This window comes from Chionomys nivalis, chromosome 14 (genome assembly GCF_950005125.1).
Source record: "Chionomys nivalis chromosome 14, mChiNiv1.1, whole genome shotgun sequence".
In the NCBI taxonomy this organism is placed as follows: domain Eukaryota; kingdom Metazoa; phylum Chordata; class Mammalia; order Rodentia; family Cricetidae; genus Chionomys; species Chionomys nivalis.
In genome coordinates, this window is record NC_080099.1 from 14,938,325 (window position 1) to 14,953,036 (window position 14,712).

General features: G+C 37.2%; 1 protein-coding gene across 3 annotated transcripts in view; it reads left to right on the forward strand.

The window, feature by feature from the left end:
- Positions 1-14,712, forward strand: part of Dcc (DCC netrin 1 receptor) — a 1,032,721-nt gene that overhangs the window by 633,952 nt on the left and 384,057 nt on the right. The gene's annotated exons all lie outside the window — the stretch shown is intronic.

A 14,712-nucleotide genomic window follows, 5' to 3' on the forward strand; every position in this document is an offset into this window, starting at 1 on the left:
TGCCTGAAGTTTTGAAATATGTCTAACTTTATGTTTTTGTGGGCTTTTTTTCTTTCTTCAGATATTTCAGTATATAGATACCAAGAGATACAGAGAGCTAGAGACAGTGGGTGGGAATTTGGAATGATGTGAAACTTGAAAAATGAAAAAGATGATGTGTATTCTGGCTGGAAACAATCTGGTGCTGTTTACAATGCAGAGATGAAAAGAATCAATAGAGAAACGAGACTACATTTGTACCCTTGAAAGGAGTAAGGGTGAATCAAAGCTGAGGCTTTCTTGGTAAAAACCCATCCCAAAAGGTCCTTTCCTCTACCAAATGAGAGAGACATGGTCAAGAGTGAAGTTAAGCCAGAAGCTAGGGCAGAGGTTAATGCTGTGCACCGCGCCCCAGTGTCTGCACTCTATGTACTGGCACCCAGTTACGGAGCTTTGGGCAAGGGGGCTGGAGGTTAAAATACACAGACACACACAGACAGAGAGACAACGAACGGGGCATCCTTGAATTCTCCAAGAATGCCCCCTTTATTGTGTTCAGGGGTAGATTATATAGAGATAGCCACGCCCCAGCCAAACCCACCAGAAATCACTCTCCTGCCATCAGGAACTCCTGAAGGTATTGTGCTCAGAGCAGCTGTAGGCACTCAGATCAGGATCTGGGGTCTCACTGCTCCCAATAGTTAAGACCTAGTATAGAGATGCCAATGAAGGAGGTCTCTGAGAAAAACAAGTGACTGCTCTCTAAAGTATATGCACGCATGTGTTCCATGATGGTGGACTTTGAAGAGCATATATTGAAAATAAAAATAAAAAACAGACTTTGCTCCATCACAGCAAGATCTTTCTTCCCTCTCTGACGCTATGGAAGCTGTAAGAAGAGGTTAAAATCAAAGGCAAGTGGTTAAAACCAGGTGCCATTAGGGATACACTTGCTTGTTTTCAGTCACAGAACTACTCAGGATCAGAGGATAGGCAATAAACTTACCATTACTTTAGTGTTTGATTAAGAATGCATTCAAATATACGTATGTTTTCAAGTGTATATCTGTGCTTGCTTGTGGTTTATGTTTATGTTTAAGTTCTTTATTTTATAAGATTAATTTGTTTATTTGATTCTATATATCCAAAGATAATTTTTTAATGTTTTAAGATATTCAAGGGCTAGGTGATTGACCTGTTATTCAAATACCAAGAAGACATCTCTGATAGGATGGATATAACAATGGATACTGTGAGAAAAATTAAAGTGCTTTCATTTAATTCCCCATAATTCTGCTCACCCAATACACCAATTGTAAACATTGGATTGTGTACATTCCTGAAAGCTCTCTTTTAACAGTTGCTGGTCTTGTATTATATGTAATCTGCTTAGATCCTGGTTCATTTGGGTATAGGAGTTTGTAAAGGCCTCCTTTCCAGTAATGTTATTTGTCTCTGAATTAAAGTCAGCTTAGGGTGATCATTATGATCTGGGTATAGAGTATTGTCGGGGACATTTTGGGGCAACATCTTTTACATTTTTCGCTGAATTTAAAAGAATTGGTAGAAAATGTAAACAGAAATCCCAAAACTTGAAAGACTATTACTATGACTCTATTATACTCCCACCGTAAGTGATGGATTGCTTTTTCCTGGCTATTTAATCTAGTCTTCAAATAATGTTACTCTAATTCCTCAGAGACGCAGTGTGGGCTGTTTGCACAGATGGTGGAGAGGCCAGCTATAAATATAAATTAAGCAATGAGGTTGACCATGGTGTGAAGAACATAGCCCTATTTAAATTTAAACAATAAATGGTCAACATACATTTTGAGGCACATTGTGGCCCTGCACAGCCCAGCTGTTCAGCTTTGGAGTGCCCATAGACTTATGACTGACAGTTACTCTTGGCAACCATAGCAATCTGCTTCTCCCTGAAATGAAGACAATGACCTGTTCAACGCAGTACCCATTTACAAAACCTCATGAAGCTTGTCCAGTCTTTTACCTATAGTTATCTGATTTTGTCCATCTTGAATAATTAGTGACTTGGGTGTTGAAGTAACATAATCTTAAGTAAAGTAAGAAGTTGATGATGCACTTTTCATTTCAGAAAACAAATTTGGGGGGAAATTATTGAAAATATGTGCATTGCAAAAGATGAAATGTGTGCATGATTTCTATTAAGTAGCTGGATGTTCGCTAAATATCCAGTGGGTAGCATTTTAGAAATCGCTTTAGTGTAGGAAGCTCCATCAATAATGGTACTTGGTTGATACGGTCACAATACATGCACGGTGCGGACTGCATGATTTCTATCTATCAGACACCTTTCCATGGGCAGGTGATAGCCCCTTCACATTTCAGAGTTTAACGAATACCAGGATCATTGCACAAACAGTGTCACATATAAATTAAAGCAGTTTAGCTTCTTTCTTTACAGCACTTTAAGAGCTTAATAGTCTCTTTTCAGAACTGATGACGGAGTTATATTTCTGGTGTTACTGTTTATTTCAGTTAGTATTTTGGGGGTGGGAAGAGTGCAAAGGAGGTTGATAAGAAGCCTTTTCTCCAAATGAAAGAGAATAGAGGTCCAATTCCACTACTTAGCAAATAAACCACCTCCCGAGATGAGTAAGTGTCTTCAAAATAAAACAATTTTGTTCAATAGCTAGAGTTGCACATAAATTAACAGGAACAGGATCTTCCTTATATTTTTGATCTTGGTAAATTATAGTCCAGCTGACCCCTGAGTCACCATCTACTAAACTGGAATGGGGATGAGCATTATATGATGAACTTTATATAAAGCTATTGGGTTAGTTACTTCTAATTACTTATTATGATTCTAGCTTCTGGGATGCACTCAATTTCTTCAGAGTGCCCTCAGTAATTCAGTGGAAGTAACTTTCTAGTTAAGGGTTGAGGGTTGTAGGATGAATAATATACTTATCACAGAAGATTACATGATCTGAAATGTATTTAGTGTGTGTGTGTGTGTGTGTGTGTGTGTGTGTGTGTAAGAATAGATAAGATTATCATGGGAAGAAATGGTACACACCTCATATTCCACCTAATATAAAAATACAATAGGAAGAATCCATGAAATCACAAATAGAACATCTTTTTAAAAGCTTTGAATGTATTGGGCAAACTATTCAAATCAAACAAAGAAGAAAGAAATACAGAGTAGAGTCTATACTAGTAATACTTATTTTCTAATGCATGATTTATTTCTTCTCTCTCAAATGTGGGTAACAATATAGAGTTTCACTGTAGTAGAGGAAATAAATTGGTTAGATATTTAGAAAAATGAGAGCTTTAACAATTACCTGTCCCCCCTTGGAAAGGTCGCCGATTACAAATGATATTGCATTTAAAACATTTTATTAAGGTAGTATATCATATAGCCTAGAATTAGCAAAAAATATTTTGCCTGGTCATGAACATCAACACATAAAAATCAAAAACCTGTGATATTTTCTCTGTGAATTGTTGCAAATCAAGATACAAGAAATGTAGGGATAAAAACAGACAGGAGCTCTATCTACATGAATATTATTATAACGACATGTCAACTCCAAGCCATGATGGTGTAAAATTCTCAATGCTGGTTTGAATTAATAAATCCACAAGCATTTTGTAAAACACTGAAAAGTGTACAATTAATTACAACACTATGAGATATGTTAGAATATATTTTTTCAGTTTAATAATGCCCACACAGCTATACAGAGAGCCTATAACTAAAGATAGGACATGCCTTAATCATAGTAGCTCCTCATTACCAATTAAGTTGAGTCTCTCTCTCTTAACATGAGAAGGGACTCCACAATGAAAATGCTTAATCATAGTTAGTAGATGACCAACTTTTTCCTAGGACTCAGCAACTCAAGTTAGAAGACAATTCCCATGTACTACAAGAGTGTGTTAGAAGACCAACTGCCAGACACTGTCCTCATAGAAAATAAACTGTTCATTGAAATGACAATCCTCTTCCAAGTTCTTATGTTGAGTTCCAACGAGTAAAAGTTCAGCTTGGCATTATAAAATAAATTTGTATTGTGATTATACCACAGAGCACAGCATTCATTGGCAGTTGTATTTTATAAATAGTTAGAAATTAATTCTAGCCAAGAAGATACAGAATCATTTTTCAAAAAGAGTTACTAAGTGCAATTATTAGCTTCATCATACACGGCCCTAAATTTTAATAATTAAAATTCTATGTTTTGCTTGCCTTAGTAGAAATGAAAATAAGACAAAACTTATGCTCACCATCCCTCCCCCAAGTCTCCTGTTCCTGTCGGAAGTTCAGACACTCAAGTTAACTATTTTCCTAAAGGGCACATTGATTTAGCACAATTGGCTAATGATCCTGCAGTAGTCATTGAAGAGAAGATCTTACTATTTCCATTTCCCAGGGATGGAAACATGAGGGATCCACTCTGTCGAGCTGGAGGCCAGGGGAATAAGGAGAGTAATGAAATAGATATCTTGATACATGGGGACTTTGGGGGGTTAGGGAAAAACATGGTGCCAGGGAAACTCCCAGGCATCCAGAAGGATGACCCCAGGTAAGACTTCTAGCAATAGTGGAGAGGGAGCCTGACCTGACCTTCTCCTGTATTCAGATTGGTGACAACCCTGGCTGTCATCAGGAGAACCTTCATCCAGTAGCTGTTGGAAGCAGATACAGAGATCCGCAGCTAAGCACTGGGTCAAGTTCCCAGAGGGAATCTAGTTGAAGAGAGGGAGGGGCAATCGTGTGAGAAAGTATGATCAAGATCATGACTGGGGAACCCAGAGAGACAGCTGACCTGAGCTAATGGGAGTTCAGTGACTCTGATCACACGGATAGAGAGCCTGTATAGGACTCATCCCTATATGCTGTCTCCATGTTGGTGACAGTTGTTCAGCTTGGTCTGCTTGTGGGGCCCCTAGCAGTGGGATCAAGACCTGCCCCGGCACATGAACTGGATGGATTTTTGGAACCTATTCCGCATGCTGGGAAGTCTTGTCCAGTCTTGATGCATGGAGAGGAGCTTGGCTTTGGTTCAACTTAATATGCTATGCTTTATTGACTACTATGGGAGGCCTGGCCCCCTCTGAAGTGAGGAGAGGGAAGAGGGTGGGGGAGAGTGGAGAGATAGATGGGAGAAGGAGAAGGGAATGGGAAGAGAGATAGGAGGGGAAATTGTGGTTAGTATGTAGAACAATTGAAAAAAGTAATAAAAAGAAAAGGAAAGAAAAGAAAAAGAAACTTGTGCATATGAGTCCTCTCCACTCTTATCTGGCTTACTTCTGCTCAGCTGGAAACACCGAGAAGGCCTACACTTCAATAAACAGACTCTTAGGTGATCGTCAAAGCTTTCCAAGGCTCCGTCTCCTCAGTTATAAACTGCACCATGGTAATTGATTCAAAATGTTAATGAAGGGCCTACGAAGATGGCTCTGTTCATAGAACACTTCCCTCAGAATTATGGAGACCAGAGTTTGGATGCCCAAAAGCCACACAAAAATAAGCAAGCAAACAAACCCATCAAAACATATATACTAACAGACATTTATCATCTCGGTGATGACAACCAGATTGCGCAGAGACATAGTTGAGGGAGTTCCAGGTCAGTCAGAAATCCAATGTCAAAGTAAAGGGAAAGGAGTCTGAGTAACAACACTAAGATTGTCCTCTGCTTTGACTGAATCACACATATGCAGATGTGTGTACCTTCATACAAGTAATCTCGCATAGACACAGACCCACACAAAGGGTTTTGAATAATAGTGTATTTGAAAGGAACTGTAGGCTGTAAGTTGCTACAAAAACATTGACTATTGAACCCATCATTTTCTTTAGTATCAAGAAAAAAAAGTACTTATCTGGATGAATAAAAATCAAAGTTTTATTCCACTATCTTCTACCTTCCAAGGATATAATTAATGAACAAATATTTTAACACTAATGCTCACTTAACCTGCAGATATATAGCTCAGTTATCAAAGTTATTACAAAGAACAATAATGTGACTAGCAGTAAAGAGATTTTCAGGATAGTTAGCCATATCACTTTAATAACACTCGTCCAATTCTCCTTAACAAATAGAGACTTCTCAACAAATAAAAGATTGTCATTCACTTTGTCCTTCATTCTGCATGGGCCTCAAACAAGGAGCCAACCCTGTGCTAATCAAGAGGATATGGCTGTATGGCAGACTTTGACATTAGAAATGAATTCTGAAATGATGGGAGTGCATTGAGATCAGCAATAACTATAAACCATACAATCTCGAAAATGTGATAGACTCATAAATATAGATCGCATCATATTGTGGTGGTAAACATGCCAAAGGAATGCTATAATCTCGTGGAGTTCTTAAAACTCTAAAGATTGGGAGAGTGAGAGAAAATGTTGATTTTTCCATCAATGACAAATGTTTTATGTTTATCATATTTTTATCTTTTACTGATAAAAAATCACTCTTTTTTAGAGAGCTGTGTCTATGTATAACACACATATATGTATTGTGTATATATGTATATATAAATATGTTATCTCTTATTTATTATAAAATATTTTAAATAATAAATAAAGTGTATAATTCCACATATAATTTGATAGCAAAAATACCAAAATATTCTAGATAAAATTTTTATTAATTTAAGATTATAATATAATTGCATCATTTTCCCCTTCCCTTTCAGTGCTTCAAGTGCTTACATATATATACCTCTCCTCACTCCCGTAGTCTCATATCATGAAATTAACCATGGGTACATACATATGTGTATATACACCCAAATACATAAGTATAACCTGCTCAATCTGTATAATGTTACTTAGATGTATGTTTTTAGGGCTGACCTTTTGGACTAGATAACTCATTGATGTGCTCTTACCCAATGCAAACTATTTCTCCTGCTCTCAACATTCCTTAGTTGCTTGCAGTTCTTTGTCTGTGTTCAAAAGTCTATTGTAGTTCTTATTCAGCTCATGTTTGTGCAGTCATGATGGTTAATGCTTCTTCTTTGGATATTTTTAGGAGACACAAACTCATGGCAAACTCCCTGATCCTTTTGTATTTTATGGTCTTTCTACCCCTTCTTCCACAATAGTCCCCAAGCCTTAGGTTCTGGAATTGTTTTAGAGATGTGTCCTTGGAACTGGGCTCAGCAACTCCACATTTTGATTGGCTGTGGTTTTCTGTAATGGTCTCCATCTGTTGCATTAAGAAATTTATTTGAGGACAGCTTAAGACTACACTTATAGTGAGTATAAGGAAAACTATTTAGAATATAATTAGGATCATGCTGGCTAAGGAAGTAATGTTGTAGATTCACTTTAAAGATCCATGACTTCTCACGACATGGGTAATTGACTTGGATGCTGGTACCAGACATGATTTCCCTCTTGTTAGATGGATCTTAAATCCAATGGAGAGATGTTGGGTTCCAAGCAAATTATGTGTGCCGCTATTCAACCCTGATGGTCATCATTCTGACTTGTAAATGTCATGAACTTGTAGAGATGTTGGTTGCTCCCCTCTTTTGTAACATGTGCAGTGTCTTCTGGTACCATGAAAGCTAGTCCTCCATGAGGGAGCATTTGGTACAGTTTCCTCCCAGTGTCCTCTGAGCCCATGATGGTACAACAGGAGCTTACCTTCCACCTCTGAGTACAAGTGAGAGCAATAGCAATAATCCTTGTGTTTTCAGAGTTTCTTTGAAAACCCTGATCAATAACTCAAAAGAGTGCTTCTCATGTCTCATCTTGAATTTTTATTTGGGTTTTGAAGGAAGCATAGTCGTCTCAGAAGAGAAAATTTTATTGAAATTATATGCGTTAATAAGATGATTTCTTATGACTTTCTGGGTATCCTTACTGTTATTTTACCCTCTTTCTTCTGTATTTATCACCTTTTCTCTCTGTAAATAGCTTTCTGTGTTTCCAGTTCCTCTGTCAGATCCCTTGTACCTTGCTATTTCCTCTCTATTGCTCCCCACAACTCTACTCCAGCAATGGCCAGTTTTTTTTTTTTTTTTTTTTTTTTTTTTTTTTTGAGGTTCAAAAATATAATTTGTTTTTTTTTTATTTTATTTTTTATTTTTTTTTTTACTTATTTATTTATTTTTATTCTTTTTTAATTAAAATTTCCACCTGCTCCCCATTTCCCATTTCCCTCCCCTCCTCCCAAATATTGCCCTCCCCCCACTTCCCTCCCCCTATCCCCACTCCTCTTCTCCTCCCCCCACTCCATTCCCCCTCCCTCTCGTTACTGAAGAGCAGTCCAAATTCCCTGCCCTGCGGGAAGACCAAGGTCCTTCTATCTACGTCCAGAAAGGTGAGCGTCCAAACAGGCTAAGCTCCCACAAAGCCAGTTCATGTATTAGGATCGAAACCTAGTGCCATTGTCCTTGGCTTCTCATCAGTCTTCATTGACCGCCATGCTCAGAGAGTCCGGAATCAACCCATGCTTATTCAGTCCCAGACCAGCTGGCCTTGGTGGGCTCCCAATAAATCAGTTCCACTGTCACAGTGGGTGGGTGCATCCCTCGTGGTCCTGATTTTTTGCTCATGTTCTCCCTCCTTCTGCTCCTCATTTGGACCTTAAGAGCTCAGACCGTTGCTCCAAATTGAGACTCTGTCTCTACCTCGATCAGTTTTTATTTTTTCTGGTTTCTGAAATTTCTGTAAGAAATGTGAATATTTGGAGCTAAAAAACCTCAGAAGAGAAATTGTGTCTTGTTTGTTTATCTGGATGTGGTTAATTGACTCAATTTGTTCTTTTCTATTTCCATCCTTTTACCTGAAAAATTCATGATACTTTTTCTTCTCTACAGCTGAATAGTAACCCATGGTGTATATGTAACACATTTTCATTATCTATTCATCATTTGAAGATTATTTAGGTTGTTTCCATTTTCTAGCTAGTGTGAATAGCAATGGAAATGGCTGGGCAACTGTATGTCTTCATGTTTATTCCTATTTTCTCACCCATTTGACTTAAGCAATTGTTCTTTGCAAGGTGGTATTGCCAGAAATGACAAGGCACCACCAAGTGCTTAAAGTAAAATGATGGTAACAGTCCTTCTCTGAGAATAAGAGCTTCTAAATCTGTAGAGCCTGTACACAGTTGCAGGAACCAGAAATAGATTCCTTAAGTAGGTCAGCTAGTGATGTTGAACAGGCCCAAAACTATCTCAGCCTCTTACGACTACTTATTATAACTGCTGAGGACATGGCAACAAATACTGGTCATTGATTTAGACAATTTACTATAGTTCAGTGGAAGCTACCCAATAATTTTAGAATATTATCTATAATTCACTTCCTCAAATATAACCTACATGTTCTGCTTTGTTTGTATATATATATACATATATATGTATATATATATAGCCAGCAGCATTTCCATGGCTGAATAGAATCACCAGATCCCATTATCATGTATTCACACCCACAACTTTCCTTACAAAATAAGTTACTTGGGATTTTGCAGAGTTATTAGAAATCTGAAGTATTTTAATAACTCTGAGACACAAGTGCAAACTGAATCCTTGAGTAATATTATGTGTCTAGTCTAGTCCATGAATTTCTTGTACTTCTAGAGGGTATGGAATCCAAACCTTACACCAAAAGTCTAGCTGGTGCCCAAATGATGTTTTTTTTTTTTATTTATTTTTTATTCTTTTTTAATTAAAATTTCCACCTGCTCCCCGTTTCCCATTTCCCTCCCCTCCTCCCAAATATTGCCCCCTCCCCCCACTCCCCTCCCCCATCCCCACTTCTCCAAATGATGTTTAATAGGAGCTTAACATTTGTCTTTGTTGCTACTCAGTCATGTATTCAGCAAGTACAGTAGCTTCAAGGAGCAGGAGCCTATGCTGATGGGTCCAGTAGAGTCTTCGTCTTGGTTGTCTTGTGCTCTTCATTTGCACCGCTGATATGCTACCATTGGGAGTGGAGATTGAGTGATCAACCAGCTGGTTTTCCTACACTTCATGATTACTTGCTTAGCATCTTTTCTGAGAAGGATGTGATTTATTTTGACCTAAACTTCAATGCTCTTTTCACTTTCTGTTTAATTCCCTAAGCCCATCTGCAGGCCTCTTCCCCCAAATGTCTGTGTTTCTGATCATCAAATCACTCCTCTTCTCAATCTGTAAGAAATCAACTAAACTATAACATTGTGTGTGTGCGCGCGTGTGCATGTGCACACGCGTGTGTGTGTGTGTCAGAGAGAGAGAGATGTATGAATGTGTGTATATGTAGTTTTAGCTTGGATCATTTCTAGCTTTTTGCATGTTAAAATGTTCTTCTCAATGGGAAATGTCTCCCCTTCAGTGCATTTTATGTAAGGCTTTAGGATAAGAATTATATACCATCATACTCAGTTAAACTTGATCATTGCCTCCTGAGTCTCATTCCAGATACGTTAGAATTGAGAAAGAAAATTCCTCTTGTGCAAGAGTGTTTAAAAGTCAGTGTGAATGGACTTCTGGAAGCACATGTTCTTGCCCTGCTTGTTCTTGGTATAATATATTTAGGGTATCACAATGATGAAGGTCCCTTGACCTGGTGACTTATTTAGGCTTATTAGATATAGCTAGTGCTGTTCATGATAATCACTTCCGGCCACTTAATTAGTGATTCTCCCATGGCTGGCTATCTTGTTTCCTGTAACACACTTCAAAGGCAATTTTATAAATGACATTTATACCTCTCATAGAAGTGATCTGACTTTGCTAAAGAATGCTCCGTGGTTTTGTTTGTGATTTTGTTACTGGGGCTTGCCATGATCTTTACACAAATGCCTTCATCCCTACATTATAAATATTATAGAATCCAAAAGGCAATGTGACACAAATGTCAGGGATGCTAACAACATAGCCTGGACTGCCCAAGACAGCCTTTTAAATTACATGGGAAACCATCACAAAAGGCATATATTGCCTGAAAATCCCAAATGCCTAACCCATAGATAATTCTATTAGCTTTATGGACAAGTGATGTGCACTTTTTTTTTTTTTTACTTGTAGGGTATATACCATGATATTTCTCAAAATATAGTACCACTGAAATCTCTACTTGTACAATGGGTCATACACACCATCTTTACTGATTTTATCGCCTGCCCTCTAGGCATGTGATTTTGACCAGAGCATCCCATGAAGTTGTCATTTCGTTCTCAGTTGACCTGACTAAAATGATGTTACCGGTATAATGGCTTAGTAAAGTAAATTACAAAGTGAGTGGGTTGACCAGATCCCTTTGGACTATGTCAAGACAGAACATAGTAATGTTGGCTGAGCCTTGGGGCATGACTGTAATGAATAGTGCTTATCCATCCCAGTAAATGAGAATGTTTGATTATGCTTTCTTATAAGGCTGAAAATGCACATCACTGTGCTAAAAAATGTTTCACTGGAGGTTATGTTAATTTTCTATAGATGAAGACATGACTTCTGGCACAGAAAACATAATATGAACAACATTTAGCTAAGTTTGTGGTTATTCGCTGCTATGTGCTCTTACTAGCTCTTAATGACAAGATTGTTGAATTATATTAGGCTATGATAGAAAATACCATTATGTAGAATTTTCTGAGATGCATCATTGTTTATGATTTTTCCAACATTTGTTATGATGTGGTAATAAGTGTAATGAAAATTGCAATATAGAGATATAAATACATCACAGAATAAATGTGTTATCCATAAATTTTAAGATAAAATTTTTAGTAGAATATACCTTTCATAAAATATATCTCAACTCACAAGTCAAATGGAGATACACAGATATTTTAATCAAAAACTATGTTACTTTTTAATAAATATATATTTTTAAAAAATTTTATGTATACAATATTCTGTCTGTATGTCTGCAGGCTAGAAGAGGGCACCAGACCTCATTACAGATGGTTATGAACTACCATGTGGTTGCCGGGAATTGAACTCAGGACCTTTGGAAGAGCAAGCAATGCTCTTAACCACTGAGCCATCTCTCCAGCCCATTTTTTGAAATTTTAAAATTAAAATATGTACTTGAAAATAATATCAGATAAGCAGTAGGAAAAACTAAAACATACAAGGGATTTAGATATGTACTTGTGATGCTACCTTTGACATTGGTTCCTAAACTCATCAGAATATTGTCTGCTCATTCAAGTACTGAAAATGTCTTAGTGATAAGCTTTTTGATTAGAATGTTTTAATCTGAAGAGTAGTTTAAAAACACATATCATATTAGTTTATGAACAAGCACATGTCAACAGTTATAACCTGTTCTACTTAGGTGAGCGATCAGCACAAAGAAACCAGAAAGCAGGAAAGAAAGTAGCAATCTGAAGAACCATCTTGTTAGAAACTTCTTACTCTAACCTTAGAAACATAATTATTCTCATCATTAGGATAATATGCTTAGAAGATATAACTGTTTTCATTTCATAGATTAAAAAATGCAGATAGCATCCCTAATACTGAGAAACTAGGAGTAGTGCATTCATGTTTGACAATGATTGAACCTTATCTTGAGTTTGCCAAGTGTTAGGTTCTATGTTACATCTGGAATTCTTTGAAACATAGCAAAAATTGATTCATCCCATAAAACAAGTGAGGATCTATGGTCAAGCTTTGTGGAAGAGGTTGGTCCCTGGGAAATGAGCCAAAAGACTAAGGAGACATAACTTTGAAGGCATCCACCTGACTTGTCAGCCCACACTCTCAGCTACTGTGCCGTGACTGACAATCTACGTTCTGTCCACATAGCAGTCTGCTTAAATAAATGGGTAAAGATTGGGAGTTGTCAGAATTGTTCAGGAATATGCGATAAAGGAGAAGATTGAAATTATTATGATTTCCTAAGAAACTGCCATCCACATGATGTCTATTCAGCTTAACACTGTGTCAGAGGCCATAATTAAATGCAGACTAGGAATGGAATAAATTTGGGGAGTCTTACAGGAAAACACCATTTGTGTTGTAGATTCCTGTCTGTGAGACGAGTCACCATCATTTCCACCAAAGCAGCTATAACTGCTTATGATCATAACTACTGTTAAGAGGCTCTCTTGACCCAGCCTGTCTTGAGAAAGTCTGTCGAAAGCCATTCCTAGAATGTGCAGGGGGAGAGGGTAATTGGATTCTCACCCGAGATTCTGTGCCACTCCCCTAGCACCTACCAAACAACTGAATGTGATTCTTCTGTAATTGCATAGGACCTGTGGCCTTAGGAGGTGCTAGAGGTAGACAATTCATTGAAATATGGACTCCACTTGTCAAATATGGGGAAGGTCTTAACCATGGTGCGTGAGACTTGTGATACAACCGCCGTGGAATCACCATGTTCTGTAATTACCATGTTCCTTTATAGTTTTCACATGCTTAAGAAAAGTCTATTTCCAAAGCTGGAAGATTCTTTTTAAGGAAAGTTTAATTATTTCAGCTAATTATCCTTAAAGTCTAACAGAACCCGTGTTGATTGTGCTGTTTTGTTTGTTGTTGATGGTATTCTAATCTTGTCTTAGATAGCAATGCCATTCTTCAGAGAGAATGACAAGGCTCCTATCGTATTAAGACTTCCTTTTACTCGCTGTTTTATTTTGTTCCCAGCTTGAAGTGAATCACTAACAGTCACAAAATAAGTTTTTAAAAAAGAAAATAGGCAGTTGCTTTTCTTCTATGTATGTTACTTTGTTCTCTTTAATCTTTCCAGTCCCACAAAAATAATCATAATACTTAGTAAATAAGCCTAAAGTTATATAGCATATTGATGGCTTATATGTGAATGATAACTGTGTTTCTAGGTATATTCCTTTAAAGATTACTTAATTTTTACTTTTAAAGTTATTTCTTTTATCTTTTGAGATGGTAATAAATTTATAATCTTCCCCATTTCATTTCCTCTATATAAACCATCCCATATATCTCCTTTGCTTTCTTTCAAATACAGGACCATTATTTCATGAATTCCAACACATAGATGAAGCCTGATAAGTTTCATGGCTGACTATTTGGTCTCGGTATTTGGCCAGTCTGTGTGCTCTTTCTTGGGGATGAGAATATTTTCTGTTTTTAATATCCATATAGCTGTTTGAGCAGAATGGAAGCCTTCTGGAGTGCCTTTGTTTTTTCTTTTTAAGTCCACTTCAGTGTATCTATTGTTGTTCCCCTTGTTCAACTCTTGTTAAAGATATACCATGGTCAGATGCATTAGTGGTGGCAGGAAATGAAACCAGAAAGAAGAAAAGCAGTTAATATGGTATACTTTCAATAGTCTATTGTTGGGCACTTATAAGGACATTTACTACAACTACACACACACACAGACATACACACAAAGACACACAGACACAAGCAGATGTAGTTGGGATGATTGCAAAAATGAAAAATTTCTATTACTATGAGTACCTAGGTATATTAGGAATCTGAAAAACTTCTAAACTTTTGAGTAGGTGGTTGGTGTTACAGCCACTAGGAAAGAAGTAACAAACACTAAGAATGTCTTCAGTTCATCTTCCGTTTGATGTCCCAGACCAGTTCATCTTGATGACAGAGCCAGGATTGGGAGCTCTTCCTAGGCTATCTCTTAATCACATCTGCATTTTCAGCATCTTCCGAAGGTCTGACAATGGCAGACTTTCTGTGATTCATGAAAATCCTAGAAACATACATAATTTAATTGATAATCCTAGGTGTAAGTAATGATATAGTAAATATGATTCAATAGAAGTAAAT